The sequence below is a fragment of the Hoplias malabaricus genome, chromosome 10 (genome assembly GCF_029633855.1).
Source record: "Hoplias malabaricus isolate fHopMal1 chromosome 10, fHopMal1.hap1, whole genome shotgun sequence".
In the NCBI taxonomy this organism is placed as follows: domain Eukaryota; kingdom Metazoa; phylum Chordata; class Actinopteri; order Characiformes; family Erythrinidae; genus Hoplias; species Hoplias malabaricus.
The window spans coordinates 11,733,482-11,749,762 of NC_089809.1; positions in this window are offsets into that span (position 1 = coordinate 11,733,482).

Here is a 16,281-nt window from a genome sequence, read left to right on the forward strand (position 1 = left end):
TCACACTTTTGACTAGCCAGTCCACCTACCTATGTGTGTTTTTGGACCATGGGAAGAAACCAGAACATCCAGAGGAAACCCACACAGACATGGAAAGAAAACATCAAACTCCTCACAGACAGTGAAGTCTGCAGCATTTCTTGATTGTTGATTTCAATTGTGCATAGTACAGTCTTAACTGTATTATGAAGATGAATGGTGTTTAATGATAAGATTTGCTCAAAGTATTTCTAAGATTGTGTTTTTCTATCCATCACTGAAGCATGTCAAACACATTTTTAATATTCCATATACATATATAAATATAAATATAGTAAAAATCATGAAGGTTTTTTTTTCAAAAAAGTTATAGATTACTACAATATAGATAAACAATCAAAATTTAGCTTACTTACTTTCACTGATAATAATAATAATAAAACATTTTATTTCATAGGCGCCTTTCTGTCACTCAAGGACACCTTACAAAGAGTATAAAGTAAACAATAAACATAAATAATACCGGAAAACACACAAGTATACAGTATAAAATAAACAATGTAACTGAGTCATTTTAAAGGAAAGGCAATCTTGAACAGGTGGGTTTTGAGTGAAGACTTGAATTGTGTGAGTGAGTTTATGTTCCGTATGTCGGGGGGTAAAGTGTTCCAAAGCTGGGGAGCAGAGCGGCTGAAAGGTCTACGTCCCATGGAAGTGAGACGGGCAGGGGGAACAGTCAATTGAATGGAGGAGGAGGACCTGAGGGTGCGAGAGGGAGTTACAACATGGAGGGGATTAGAAAGATATGGTGGAGATAGATTGTGGATGGCCTTGAATGTTAACAGAAGGGTCTTGTAATCAATGCGTAACCTGACCGGAAGCCAGTGGAGCTGTTGCAGAACAGGAGTGATGTGGTGGATGGAGGGGGTTCTAGTGATGATACGGGCAGCTGAGTTATGGACCAGTTGGAGCTTATGGAGAGATTTGTGTGTAATACCAAAAAGGAGGGAGTTGCAGTAATCAAGGCAGGTGGTGACAAGACTGTGGACAAGGATGGCAGTGGTATGGGGTGTAAGGGAGGGGCGGAGACGGTTGATGTTACGGAGATGAAAATAGGCAGACCGGGTAATGTTATTGATATGAGATTGAAAAGAAAGAGTACTGTCGAGGATGACACCCAGACTCTTTACTTGTGGGGAGGAGTGAACAGAACAATTGTCAATGTTAAAAGAAAAGCTGTCAGTTTTGGATAATGTTGATTAGTACCAATGAGAAGAACCTCAGTTTTATCGCTGTTGAGTTTAAGTAAGTTTGAGGAAAGCCAAGATTTCATTTCCATTAAGCAGTCAGTAAGAGAGGGGGGAGGGAGGTTGGAAGTGGGCTTACAGGCAAGGTAGAGCTGGGTGTCATCCGCATAACAGTGGAAATTGATGTTGTACTTGTTGTACAAAATATGGCCAAGGGGAAGAAGATAAATGATGAAGAGGAGGGGCCCCAGGACAGAGCCCTGGGGCACACCTGAAGTGACAGAGGAAGGGTGGAACGTGAAAGTTTTAAGCTGGATGTACTGAGTGCGGCTGGAGGGGTATGAGTGATACCAATGGAGGATAATCTATTGAGGAGGGTGGTGTGACAGATAGTGTCAAATGCTGGACTCAGATCGAGGACGATGAGGATGGAGAGTAAACAAGAATCAGCTGCCATTAGGAGGTCATTGGTGATTTTTATGAGAGCAGTTTCAGTGCTATGGAGAGGGCGGAAGCCAGATTGGAACTGTTCATACAGTTTGTTTTGAGAAAGATGAATATGAAGTTGAGACGCTACTATTTTGAAATGAAGGGTAAATTTGAGATTGGACGGAAGTTATTGAAATTGATAAGATCAGCACCAGGTTTTTTTAGAATTGGAGTAATTACAGAAGTTTTAAATGATGCAGGAACAGTTCCAGTGGAAAGAGAGGAGTGGCTGATGGCAGAGATGAGAGAGACTAGAGAAGTCACAGTTTTGGCTTTAACCAAAACTGTGGGGAGAGGGTCCAGCTGACATGTGGATGGCTTTGACTTATGGATGATATCAGAGATTTCTGAAGTGGAAGGAAGCTGAAAGAAGGAGAAAGAATGAGTAGGAGGAGGAAGTTCAGAGTTGATACAGGAGATGGGTAATAAAGTGAGATGCTGGTGAATCTTCTGGATCTTATCAACAAAAAATGTCATGAGTGAATTACAGAAAGCAGTAGAACGCAGATGAGATGGTAGAGAGTCCGGAGCTTGGGTGATATTCTTATACAGAGAAAAGAGTGATTTGGGGTTACCTTCATTAGCTGAGATAATACCAGTGTAATATGCGGATTTGGTTTGAGTAATACAGTCCTTGTAGCGTAACATATGATTATTGTAGATGTTTTTGTGAACAGTTAGACCAGTTTTCCGGTGGAGTCGCTCGAGTTGCCGACCTTTGTCTTTCATGAGCCGAAGTTCCGCCGTAAACCAGGGGGCAGAATGAGAGAAAGTAACAGACCTGGTTTTTAGCTGAGCAAGGGAGTTGAGTAAAGAATTAAGTCTGGTGAAACCAGAATTAAGTGTGAAACTAGCTCATCAGGGGTGGATAAGTTATGAGTGTCCATGAGGGAGTAGGTGCTGGAGGAGAGAGAATCCAAATCAATGTCCTTAATATTGCGGAAAGAAATGAGGCGGGGAAGCTTATTGATGGAGAGAGGGAGTCTGATATTAAATGAGAGGAGGAAATGGTCAGTTATAGGGAGTTCATCCGCTGTGTTGTCGAGAGGGGAGACACCAGAACAGCAGATGAGATCCAAGATGTGTCCCTTAGAATGAGTGGGAACATTAGTGTACTGCTGGAATCCATAACCCTCGAGGCACGATGTAAAATCTTTAGTGAGAGGGTTATTGATATTGTCCATGTGGATATTAAAATCTCCCAGCACTATATTGTTTGGTGAGAGGGTGGACAGGTGTGTGAGCAGGGCAGCAAATTCATTTAGAAACTCAGGATTAGGTTTTGGGGGACGATAAACAGTGGTGATGATGGCGGGGGTGGATCCAGACAGTTGACACATGGCCGATTCAAAAGAGGAGAAGGCAGGAACAGGCACCTGAGATACTTTCCATTTTTCACGGTGAATTATCGCGACACCTCCTCCCAGGCCGGTGCTACGGGGTTGGCAGGTGTAAACAAACCCTGAAGGAGTGGATTGATTAAGTTGGGAGAAATCATTGGGTTGTTGCCAAGTTTCAGTTAAGCAAAGAAAATCAATTTTCACTGTCCGATAGAACACTATATTCTCCTAGAAACATTCATTGCATGTATTTTTTTAATTTGACAAGCAGCCATCTTGTTTAGGTTGAAAACTTTTGCACAATGTAGTATTTAATTCTCTACTGTGTAAGCGAACTTAATTGTCTTTATTGCAAAATGTTTCTATTTAACATCACAATGTATTATGTCATTGCTTTAAATATTCACTGCTTTGCTTTCAGGTAGACAATAGTGTTGAAGTGTTGAATAGTGGTGGCGCAGCAGGTAGTGTCGCAGTCACACAGCTCCAGGGGCCTGGAGGTTGTGGGTTCGATTCCCGCTCCGGGTGACTGTCTATGAGGAGTTGGTGTGTTGTTCGTGTGGGTTTCCTCCGGGTGCTCCAGTTTCCTCCCACAGTCCAAAAACACACGTTGCAGGTGGATTGGCGACTCGAAAGTATGTGTGTGTGTCTGTGTTGCCCTGTGAAGGACTGGCGTCCCCTCCAGGGTGTATTCCCGCCTTGCCCCCGATGATTCCAGGTAGGCTCTGGACCCCCCGCGACCCTAAATTGGATAAGCGGTTACAGATAATGGATGGATGGATAATGAAGGAAATATAGAAAAGGTGCAGGATTCTACACAGTGGAGGTTAAAGTCTGGCCCTCCCAAGTCAGATTTTAAAGTTGGAGACTGTGGAGGCAGAACATATGAAAACAGCAGAGGAAGGGTGGCATGCTGGAAGCCAACTTCATTTGATTTATTTGATCACAGACATACAGGGCAAGAGTGCAGAACTGTTGGAGGAAAATGGTGCTGTTTCCTGAAGATAGGCATGGATCATCTACAGCTTGTCAAAGAGCAGATGCCATGTATTCCACACAAGCTTGCAGCACCACCAGCAGGACTGACTTATAAAGTCACTTCAAGTTTGTTTTACAGGAGTGGCAAGCCCTTCACACTCTACCAATATTGCTTGCTTTTTTTTTTTAAAAAAAAAAGGAATGCCCAATAAGGATAGAGTTGTCCTTTAAAATATGAATCAGGTATCCAAAAGAAAAAAGTGCCATTTCTTGGACCCGAAGGGAGAGTCTCTGGGTAAAATTAAGAGGTACTTAGAAACAACATTGTGCCCATTGATTTTGGGTACGGACCCACTGCAACCCTGAACTGGGTAAGCGGTTACAGATAATGAATGAATGAATAAACCACTGAATTATCAGTCGATTTCCAAGTTGTTTTTTTATTCAAATGCTAGACATGAATTTAATTATACTGGGCAATTAGTTAAATTGACCTTACATAGTTCATAACAGGAACAATTTTATGACATAAAATTATAGTGTATGTTCATGTGTATACACTGAACTTCTATTTACTACTGTGAGGGACATTCAAAGATCATTCATAAATTGATTAACTGTTGATTGTTAAAATATTTTTAATATTTGGTATTTATTATTATTTTTTTTTTTGCTTTTGTATACATTTTCATTATAATTATTGCTATAATAATAATAATATATAAATATAGCTGTAAGCGGCAACTCGAGGATTCAAGCACATGTCAGCACAATTATGCCTTTAGCAGTTTGGGCCAACTAGGCCTTAAACTGCTCTATAAGGAAAATGATCAATTTTACTGCAGGAAAAAAGTGTATAAGTAATCCAGTCAAAATGTACCTCTTTTTTTCTATGGTAAACTTGTAATAATAAAAAAAGAATTCAGCTGAGGACATTTCTAATAGGTCACCAATTTAATCAGTGGGTGGATTTGAACCTAGGCCGTTAAATTACAAAGTCAACGACTAACAGGTTGCTCCACTTGTGGCACAAAACTTTTTTGTGCTTTCTTTACACCATTTGAATTGGGATCAATATGCAGTCAAACATGAAAAACACCAAAAGAAACAGCCACTGGATTTGAACCCAGGCCTTCTGGTTCCAACGTCTAGCACAGTGTGCACCACACCATTCCTTAAACTTTTCACATGCTTTGCTAAACTTTTGATTTATTGATCCAGATTTTACAATATTACTATGAACATTAAAATACACATTTTCCAGTTTAATACACTTGAGGAACAGCCTCTGTATACAAAGTTGGCAAGGCATTCATGATCACATTTTTTTTTTTTTTTTGTGATCCAACACAGGGTTTCAACCCTGAATACAAGATACAGAATACAGCATACAGCAGTTACAGGGGTTAAAGTAAATGTTTTGACACCAAGATCATGGGGATCAGATCAAAATCTAGGGACTAGTTTGTGAAAATATTTTTTTTGCTGATTATGCAAATTAGCAAATATCTAAGTGGGCGGAGCTTAGTGGCTGTATCAACCTTTTTGACTCATTGGGACCCAAGGATGATGTAGGGAAAAAAAATCATCTCATGAAACACTGGGTGGAAAATCCTTTAATGAAAGTGTTTTCTTTTGCTGTAGCGCCCCCTTGAGGCCAATTAGGCAGATATTTTGTGCCTGAGTAGCAGTAGCATTTACTATCTGTTGGCCATACGGTTAGGGCTGTGTGATTTGTTTTAAGGCAGAATTTTTTGATTTATAATAAAAATCTGAATGAACCCTAATAATAAGAAGAAAAATCTGAACAAAAGCAATAGGGTTCTATGTATTAAGCGCTTGAACCCTAATAATATATTATAATTTTACAAGTTAGCTTGAACATGTTTTTAATTTGTTTAAAAAAGGCCTTGTTTTTAGATTATAGTGTTTATTTGCATGTGCTGTTTATAATGATATAAAAATAATATACTATGAAATAAAATATATTATATATGTGTGGTTATATTTAAAAAAAATTTATTTGAATTTGACTTATGTAAGACATCTGGAAGGATCTGATGCATGCAGCTAAGACTGAAAAAAGAGATTTTAATGAAAAAAGGCAAACTCCAAGAAATAGCTAAACAGACTCAAAAGAAAAAAAAACAGGCTAACAGGGAAAATAAGGGCAAATCCAAAAACAAAACCAGGTAAAACCATGAAGTCAAAAGTCAAAAAAGAATCAAACAGTATTAGAGAGCTAGGCAAAAACAGCGGTCAAAACATAGAAACTAATCAGAAAAACAAACTGGAAGATAAGGCAAATGGAAAAAAGACTCAGAATCAGATCAGAGAACTGACTCAATACTTCGCAAACCTGTGCAAACAAACAGGTATATGAGTATGCATGAGTATGCATGAGTAAAGCATACAGCAGTTACAGGGGTTAAAGTAAAACATATCATTCACGGTAGGATTTTTTTGATAATTATTGACCAGCACACTCCTGTGAACGTTCTGACACCAAGATCATGGGGATAAGATCAAAATCCAGGGACTAGATTGCAAAAATAGGTGTTGCAATTATGCAAATTAGCAAAAAATCTAAGTGGGCGGAGCTTAGTGGTTGTATTAAACTTTTTGATTCATTAGGACCCAAGGATTGCGTAGGAAAAAAAATTAATCTCTATGCCATACTGGTTGGAAAATCCTTTAATGAAAGTGTTTTCTTTCCCTGTAATGCCCCCTGGAGGTCAATTAGGCTAATATTTTGTGCTTGAGTAGCAGGAGTGTTTACTATCTGTTGACCAAGTGTCAAGTCTGTGGGCCTTATGGCTAGGGCTGTGTGATTTGTTTTACAGCTGAATTTATTTGCGTAAGAATAATAAAAATCTGAATGAATAAACAATTACAATAGGTTTCCTTGGTCCTTGAACTGTAGTGTTTGGAATACTACTAATAATAAGAAACATCTGAACAAAAGCAATAGGGTTCTACGTATAAAGTGCTTGAACCCTAATAATATATTATAATTTTATAAGTTTGCTTGAACATGCAAAATAATTATTTTTAAAAGGCCTTGCTTTTAGATTATAGTGTTTATTTGCATGTGTAGTTTATAATAATATATTTTCTTTCATAGTATATTATTTTTATATTATACTATATATGTGTGGTAATATTTAAAACAAATTGTTTGAATTTGACTTATGTAAGATATCTGGAAGGATCAGATGCATGCAGCTAAGACTGAAAAAAGAGATTTTAATTAAAAAATAGCTAAACAGACTAAAAAAAAAGGCTAACAGGGAAAATAAGGGCAAATCCAAAAACAAAACCCAGTAACAAGAAAAGAATCAAATAGTACTAGAGAGCTAGGCAAGAGCGGACAGAACATAGACACTAATCAGAAAAACAAACTGGAAGATAAGGCAAATGAAAAAAAGACTGGAACTCATGGGTTTTATGATCTACCAGGTGTGATGGAGAAAATAAGTATTAAGAATTGAAATTTAACAGAGCATTTGCAATCAGAAAGTAGTTTATTAACCTTAAGGTGGTCAACACACAATAGCACAGAGTACTATGTGCATGTGGACAAAGAAGGTGTTTTCACAGAGAGTTTATAAAGGTAGTTTATATGTCATAAGCATAAGATAATCACTTTAAGTTTCTGCAAGTTTAGTTTTCTTAGAAACATACCAGTTTGATAAACAAAATGAAGGACAAAATGTTTTGTTTCTGATAAAGCACTGACTTCGAACTGACCTGGAATACACTTAGTTTCTGAGTTCTGTTGACAATTAGAGATGAATATACAGACAAAACAAGCAGACAGGTTCTTTCAACAGAGAAATATAAAAATTTCCATTACACCAGGGAGTTCTGGGAAAGTCTCTGAAGGCAGGAACTGCAAAAGGCTCAGTTATGTTTAAGGGAAACTGGAAAGTACCCCCTCATAAAGGAGTATGGGACTGCCAAAGAACGCGACGACCATCCCCTACACGACCAGAGACACTAGAAGGAGTAACCTCGGAGCCACCTAGGTGCAGAATGGAGAGGATCTTCGAAAATGGAACCCCCGTTGGGAGCTGGAACTAGTCTGACATGATCTAGATGGGGTCCTATGTGGGTGGGCTCCCTTAAGAATGTGGCACGGGTCTTTCTGGATGGTGACTGTGAAAATTAGCGATCAGGCCAGGGCCAAGGATATCTCTGGCTGGGATCCAGCACCTCTCTTCAGGGCCAAAACCCTCCCAGTCGATGAGATATTGCAGAATACTGCATCACCTCCTAGAAACCAGCACCTGATGGATGGCATATATCAGAGCCCCTTCCACTTCCAGAGGTACGTGTGGAGTGCCTCTAGGCAACACCTTGTTCAACAGACCAGGAACATCAGGTTGAGTTGTTAAGTAACATCATTCATTCATTCTTTTATTCATTTATAATCTGTAACCGCTTATCCAGTTCAGGGTCGGGGTGGGTCCAGAGTCTACCTGGAATCATTGGGCATAAGGTGGGAATACACCCTGGAGGGGGCGCCAGGCCTTCACAGGGCAACACACACACTCACACATTCACTCACACACTTGGACACTTTTGAGTCGCCAATCCACCTACCAATGTGTGTTTTTGGACTGAGGGAGGAAACCTGAGCACCCAGAGGAAACCCAAGCGGACACGGGGAGAACACACCAACTACTCACAGACAGTCACCCGGAGCAGGAATCGAACCCACAACCTCCAGGTCCTTACACTATCTGCTGCGCTATATTGCCACCCATGTAAAAAATGTAAAGAACATAAAAATGTAAAAAACTCCAGGTGAGCAAGACAAGGGTGACAGTGGCAAGGAAAAACTCCCTCAGCTCAGGAAGAAACCTTGGGAGGAACCAAGGCTCACAAGGGGTGACTTATCAAATCAAATCAAATCAAATTTATTTATATAGCGCTTTTCACAACTGATGTTGTCACAAAGCAGCTTCACAGAATTCCAGTAAGACAAGATTTGACATGAAATGTAAAGACAAATGTAAAACCCTCAAGTGAGCAAGCCAGGGCGACAGTGGCAAGGAAAAACTCCCCCAGCTGAGGAAGAAACCTTGGGAGGAACCAAGGCTCACAAGGGGTGACCCATCCTCCTCTGGTCAATCTACTGGTGATGATAGTTAGTAGTCCATGAGAACTTCAGTGTAGGGACAGCTTCAAGGCACTTGGTGGTTGCTGGAGCGTGGGCAGCTGGTCTGAAGCATGGAGGAGGATCTCGACAGTCATCCATCAGTGTCCAGACAGACAGGTGGGCAGTCGTTTACTCGGAAAGATGTAAAGGGATGGAATTAGTTTTGAACTGTTTTGTGTTTGTAAAGTAGAAAATATGAAAATTTCCAGAGTGTGGCTAATGACTCCGGCAGATCTGACTATGACAGCATTAACTAAAAGGAGAGAACCAGGAGGACACACAGACACGGGAGCATCCTGAAACACTGGCATCCCTCCGCTCCACCGTCAACAAACCTGAGTGATCGCGAGAAGCGGCGGGACGACAGCACCAGCGTCTCAGTATACTATAATTCCCTGTGTCCATGGACCCCCCGGATCTGCCGCCTTTATCTATGGGGGAGCATTAGCTACCAAATGATAAACTAAACAAATGAGTTTTTAGCCTACATTTGAAGATTGCGACTGTGTCTGAGTCCCGAACATTTTCTGGAAGATCATTCCAGAGTTGGGGGGCTTTATAAGAAAAGGCTCTTCCCCCAGCTGAGGCCTTCTGAATTCTGGGAACATTTAAAAATCCAGTATTCTGTGATCTGAGTGAACGTGGAGGCTCATAATAGGAAATTGTATCTTGAAGATATTCAGGAGCAAGCCCATGTAGAGCTTTATATGTTAATAACAAAATTTTGTATTCAATGCGGAATTTAACAGGCAGCCAATGAAGTGATGATAAAACTGGGCTGATATGTTCAAATTTTCTAGTTTTAGTGAGGACCCTAGCTGCAGCATTTTGAACTAGTTGAAGTTTTCTTAAATTGCTGCTGGTGCATCCTGACAGTAGTGCGTTACAGTAGTCAAGCCTTGAAGTAATAAAGGCATGTACTAATGTTTCTGCGTCCTGGAGGGATAAGGCATTTCTAATCTTAGCAATATTGCGAAGATGTAAAAAAGCTGTCCTAGTGATACTACCTATGTGTTGATCAAATGATAAATCCGGGTCAATTATGACACCAAGATTTTTTGCTGCTGAACCAGGTTTAACTGGAAAGTTAGCTAGATTTAAAATTAAATCTGATAATTTATTTCTTGTCACTTTTGGACCCAAAAGCAGGACCTCTGTTTTGTTGCTGTTTAGAAGGAGGAAGTTACGCAACATCCAGCCTTTCACGTCTTTTACACAGTCCTCTATTTTCTTTAATCTGTGTTTGTCATCGGGCTTGGCTGAAATATACAATTGTGTGTCGTCTGCGTAACAGTGAAAGTTAATGTCATGGTTTCTTATAACTGTGCCTAGCGGTAACATGTATAATGTAAATAATAATGGTCCTAAAATAGAGCCTTGTGGAATTCCAAATCTTACTTTAGAATAATTTGAATTTAGATTGTTTACTTTTACGAATTGATAACGTTCCGTTAAGTAAGATTTGAACCATAATAGGGCTGTCCCTGTGATTCCAACCATGTTTTCTAACCTTTCTATGAGAATATTGTGGTCTATTGTATCGAAGGCTGTGCTTAGGTCAAGAAGCACCAACAGGGATACGTGGCCTTGATCAGAGGCAAGAAGAAGATAATTTGTTATCTTGACTAGAGCTGTCTCTGTACTATGATGTTGCCTGAATCCAGATTGGAATTTTTCATATATATGATTCTTATGTAGATATGAACTAAGTTGTTCGGCCACAGCTCTTTCTAAGAACTTATGCTCCTCTGGTCAATCTACTGGTAATAATAGTTAGTAGTCCGTGAGAACTTCCGTGTAGGGGCAGCTTCAAGGCACTTGGTGGTTGCTGGAGCATGGGCAGCTGGTCTGAAGCGTGGAGGAGGATCTCGACAGTCATCCATCAGTGTCCAGACAGACAGGTGGGCAGTCATTTACTCAGAAAAATGTAAAGGGATGGAATTAGTTTTGAACTGTTTGTTGTTTGTAAAGCAGAAAATCTGACTATGACAGCTTTAACTAAAAGGAGAGAACCAGAAGGACACACAGACACGGGAGCATCCTAAAACACTGGCATCCCTCCGCTCCATCGTCAACAAACCTGAGTGATCGCATAAAGCGGCGGGACGACAGCACCAGCATCTCAGTTTACTAGAATTCCCTGTGTCCATGTACCCCCCAGGTCTGCTTCCTTTATCTATGGGGGAGCATTAATTACCAAATGATAAACTAAACAAATGAGTTTTAGCCTAGATTTGAAGATTGCGACTGTGTCCCAAACATTTTCTGGAAGATCATTCCAGAGTTGGGGGGCTTTATAAGAAAAGGCTCTTCCCCCAGCTGAGGCCTTCTGAATTCTGGGAACAATTAAAAAAACAGTATTCTGTGATCTGAGTGAACGTGGAGGCTCATAATAGGAAATTGTATCTTGAAGGTATTCAGGAGCGAGCCCATGTAGAGCTTTATATGTTAGTAACAGAATTTTGTAGTCGATGCGGAATTTTACAGGCAGCCAATGAAGTGATGATAGAACAGATAGAATATGTTCAAATTTTCTAGTTTTAGTGAGGACCCTGGCTGCAGCATTTTGAACTTGTTGAAGTTTACTTAAATTGCTGCTGGTGCATCCTGACAGTAGTGCGTTACAGTAGTCAAGCCTTGAAGTAAATAAGGCATTTCTAATCTTAGCAATATTGTGAAGATGTAAAAAAGCTGTCCTAGTGATACTGCCTATGTGTTGATCAAATGATAAATCCGGGTCAATTATGACACCAAGATTTTTTGCTGCTGAACCAGGTTTAACTGGAAAGTCAGCGAGATTTAAAATTAAATCTAATAATTTATTTCTTGCCACCTTTAGACCCAAAAGCAGGACCTCTGTTTTGTTGCTGTTTAGAAGGAGGAAGTTACGCAACACCCAGCCTTTCACGTCTCTTACACTGTCCTCTATTTTCTTTAATCTGTGTTTGTCATCGGGCTGGCAAGATCATTTTTTATCTTGACTAGAGCTGTCTCTGTACTATGATGTGGCCTGAATCCAGATTGAAATTTTTCATATATATGATTCTTATGTAGATATGAACTAAGTTGTTGGGCCATGGCTTTTTCTAAGATCTTGGATAGAAATGGCAGATTAGAAATAGGCCTGTAATTAGACAGTGTACTAGCATCAAGATTTGGTTTCTTGATCATAGGTTTAATAACTGCTAGTTTAAAGGCTTTGGGTACATGGCCCAGGCTAAAGGATGAGTTTACTATAGTTAAAAGAGGATTGATAATAGCTGGTAGTACTTCTTTGATTAATTTTGTGGGAATTGCATCAATTGGGCAAGTTGTACAGTTTGGGGAGTTGATAATCTTCTCTAGTTCTAACTGTGGGAGTGGGTAAAAGGTTTCAAGTCTTTCTTTTACAATTACATTATGTTTTATATCAGTCACATCGGGTGGCAGCCAGGTCGGATTTAATCCTGTGGCTTGAGTTTGTTGTCTAATATTCTCAATTTTATTATTTAAAAAGTCCATAAAATCTTTACTGGGGAAAGTTGCTGGAATTAGTTGTTCAGAACCTGCTTGATTTTTTGTAGTTCACTAAACAGTACTCTCGGATTATTTTTATTATTGGAGATCAGCGAGGCCAGATATGCTGAATGAGCTTTAGTGAGGGCATTTCTATACTCTATGAGGCTGTCCTTCCAGGAAGAATGGAACACTTCCAGCTTGGTTGATTGCCATTTCCGCTCTAGTTTCCGTGATGTTTGTTTTAAAGTACGGGTTTTATCATTATACCATGGGGCGAGCTTTTTCTGTCTTATAATTTTTCTTTTAAGTGGTGCTACATGTTCTAATGTAGATCGACAGGTATTTTCTAAGTAGTCAGTTAGTACATCTAGCTCCATTGGGTCTGATGGAGTGGGAACTGGTGTTGATATTTCTAGGAGGTTTTCTATAAATTGTAGGGCGGTAGATGGTATTATACGCTTTGTAGAATAGCGAGGGGTCTTACATATATTATGGCTAAGACGTAGCTCATATGAAATTAGGTAATGGTCGGAGATTGCTGAGGATTGTGGTAAGATATTAATTTTGTTAATGTTTAGACCTAGTGTCAGAACTAAGTCTAAAGTGTGACTTTAGTAGTGTGTAGGCCCTGGTACTTTTTGAGTAATACCAATAGAGTCTAAGATTGAAGTAAATGCCTTTTATAGTGGGTCACTTTCCTTCTCAAAATGGATATTGAATTCTCCTACAATTATAACTTTATGATTGCAAACCGCTAGGTTTGCAGCAAAATCGCTGAATTCTTTCAGAAATTCTAAGTAAGGCCCTGGTGGTCTGTAAATGTTGCACAATAAAAATGCGTCCTTTTTGTGACCGGATTTGTAATAATGGTGGAGAGAACCTCAAAAGAAGTGAATGTGTCACATTGTTTAAGACTGATTTCTAGGGTATTTTGGTAAATTACACATACCCCACCTCCTTTGCCTGATAATCTTGGGCTATGTACATAATTATAGCTTAGGGGGGTGGCTTCATTTAGTGCTGAATATTCATTTGGTCTAACTCACGTTTCCATGAGACAGAAAACGTTGAATTTATGATCACTTATGATATCATTTACAATGACTGCTTTTGAGTTTAGTGATCTTATGTTGAGTAACCCAAATTTTAGTTCTGAGATGTTGCTGCTATCATATGTGTATGATTTAATGTTGATTAGGTTGCTGAAACAGGCTGATTTTGTTTTTCAACTTTTACATTTACTTTGGGGGAAAGTCTCAATACAGTTGAACCTAGGTGAGGCCTCAAGGCAATTTGCAGATGATCGGTTTAGCCTGTCTGTCTGCAGCCTGGTCCCGGCTGTGGATTGTCAGCAGCTGTCTACACTACTCTGCTGACTAACTAAAAGACTATGTGCTATGCTGCAAGAAACCAAGGCAGCACCCTCCCGCATGGGGTGGATACCATCCCTACCTATAAGACCAGGCTTGCCCTTGAAACGTAACCAATTGTCTATAAAGCCCACTTGATTTTCGGAACACCACTTGGACATCCAGCAGTTTAATGCCGAAAGTCTGCTGTAGGCTTCAACGCCGCGCCGCATTGGGATGGAACCAGAGCAGATTACGGCATCTGACATCATCTGGGCCAGTTTCATCACCTCTCTAATATTACCCTTAGTTACCTCAGACTGCCACAGATGAATGTCATTGGCCCCTACATGAATGACTATCCTCGAATATCTCCTATTAGCTAACAGTCTAAGGTTGCCACTAATATCCTGCGCTCTGGTTCCCGATAAACAGCTAACTGTTACTGCCGGCCCCCCTAAAGGAGTAGCTAATTTCACGTGTCGAACAATAGAGTCTCCTATAACCAGAGCACTCTTAACAGGCTCCTCAGCGGGTGCTTCGCTGAGCGGGGCAAACCAGTTTGACACGCGAATCGGAGGAGTGTGGTGTCCCGGTGGGCTGGCTTTGGCCTCAGCGTTAGTATCAGCCTTAGCTTTCCGGCTATGTCACCGAGACGTCACCCATTAACCGCGCTGTGAGGGCTCTAACGCCGGAGTCGAGGGGGTCCTAACTCTCCCTAAGGCATCTGGAGTTGCTAGCACTGAATCTTGCTGTTTATCCCTTGATAATAATAAGCTCTGGATGCGCACTTCTAGCTAGTCCACTTTATCCACCAGAGAACTAACTAGCTGACACTTAGCACAAACACAACCACTATCATTATTAGAGTGGAAAATTACTAGAGGTGGAAAAGGGGGTTAAACTAAACATGCCACACTCTGAGCAGGCAAAACAGACAGTAGTATCCATGGAATTGCAGGTACTTACCGCTTTTGGTTGATTTTAGTAACTTACACCAGAAACATTACTCCAGGGTCCGGTGGCAGTTTTAGTGCCTCTGTAATAAATATTCCTGTGGAGACAATCTGTAAGATAGATCTATGGATGGTTAGTAAATTGTAAAAACAGAAATAAGTACAGAAATAACAGTAGAAATAAGTAACAGGAAAACTAGAGGGATCAAAACAGTTCCAAGTTCACACGGAAAAAAGTAAAGGGATGGATTAGTCTTAATCTGTTTGGTGTTTGTAAAGCAGAGAATGTAAACATGCAGATCTATGACAGCTTTAACTAAAAGGAGAGAACCAGAAGGACACACAGACGCAGGAGCATCCTAAAACACTGGCATCCCTCTGCTCCATGAATTGGACCCTGAATTGGATAAGCGGTTACAGATAATGAATGAATGAATGAATAAATAAATAAACAAATAAGTGACTTAAAACCAAAACCAAATAAAGTATTTCTTTTTAATTTTTAAGTTAATATTTATGCATCCATCCATCCATCCATCCATCCATCCATCCATTTTCCACGGGTTACCCTGGTCTGGGTCATGGTGGAAGCAGTCCGAATAAAGAAACCCAAACCTCCCTCTCCCCAGCCACTGCTTCCAGCTCCTCCGGGGGGTATACCAAGGCGTTCCCAGGCCAGTCGACACATGTAGTCTCTCCAGCGTGTTCTGGGTCTGCCCCGGGGCCTCCTCCCTGTTGAAAATGCCCGGAACACCTCAACAGCAAGGTGTCCAGGAGGCATCCAGACCAGATGCCCACAGGGAGAGTCCAGACACCCTATTACTCAATATATTTATTTCTGTATTATTTTATATATATATATAGTGGGTAGGAAAGTATTCAGACCCCTTTAAATATTTCACTTTTTTTTTATTGCAGCCATTTGCTAAAATCAAAAAAGTTCATTTTATTTCTCATTAATGTACACTCACTACCCTGTCTTGAGAGAAAAAAAAAACAGAAATGTAGAAATTTTTGCAAATTTATTAAAAAAGAAAAACTGAAATTTCCTATGATCATAAGTATTCAGACCCTTTGCTATGACACTCATATTTAACCCACATGCTGTCTATTTCTTCTGATCCTCCTTGTGATGGTTCTACTCCTTCATTGGAGTCCAGCTGTGTTTAATTAAACTGATTGGACTTGATTAGGAAGGGCACGCACCTGTCTATAAGACCTCACAGTGCGTGTCAGAGCAAATGAGGATCATGAGGAAGGATCATCTGCAAGGCACAGATC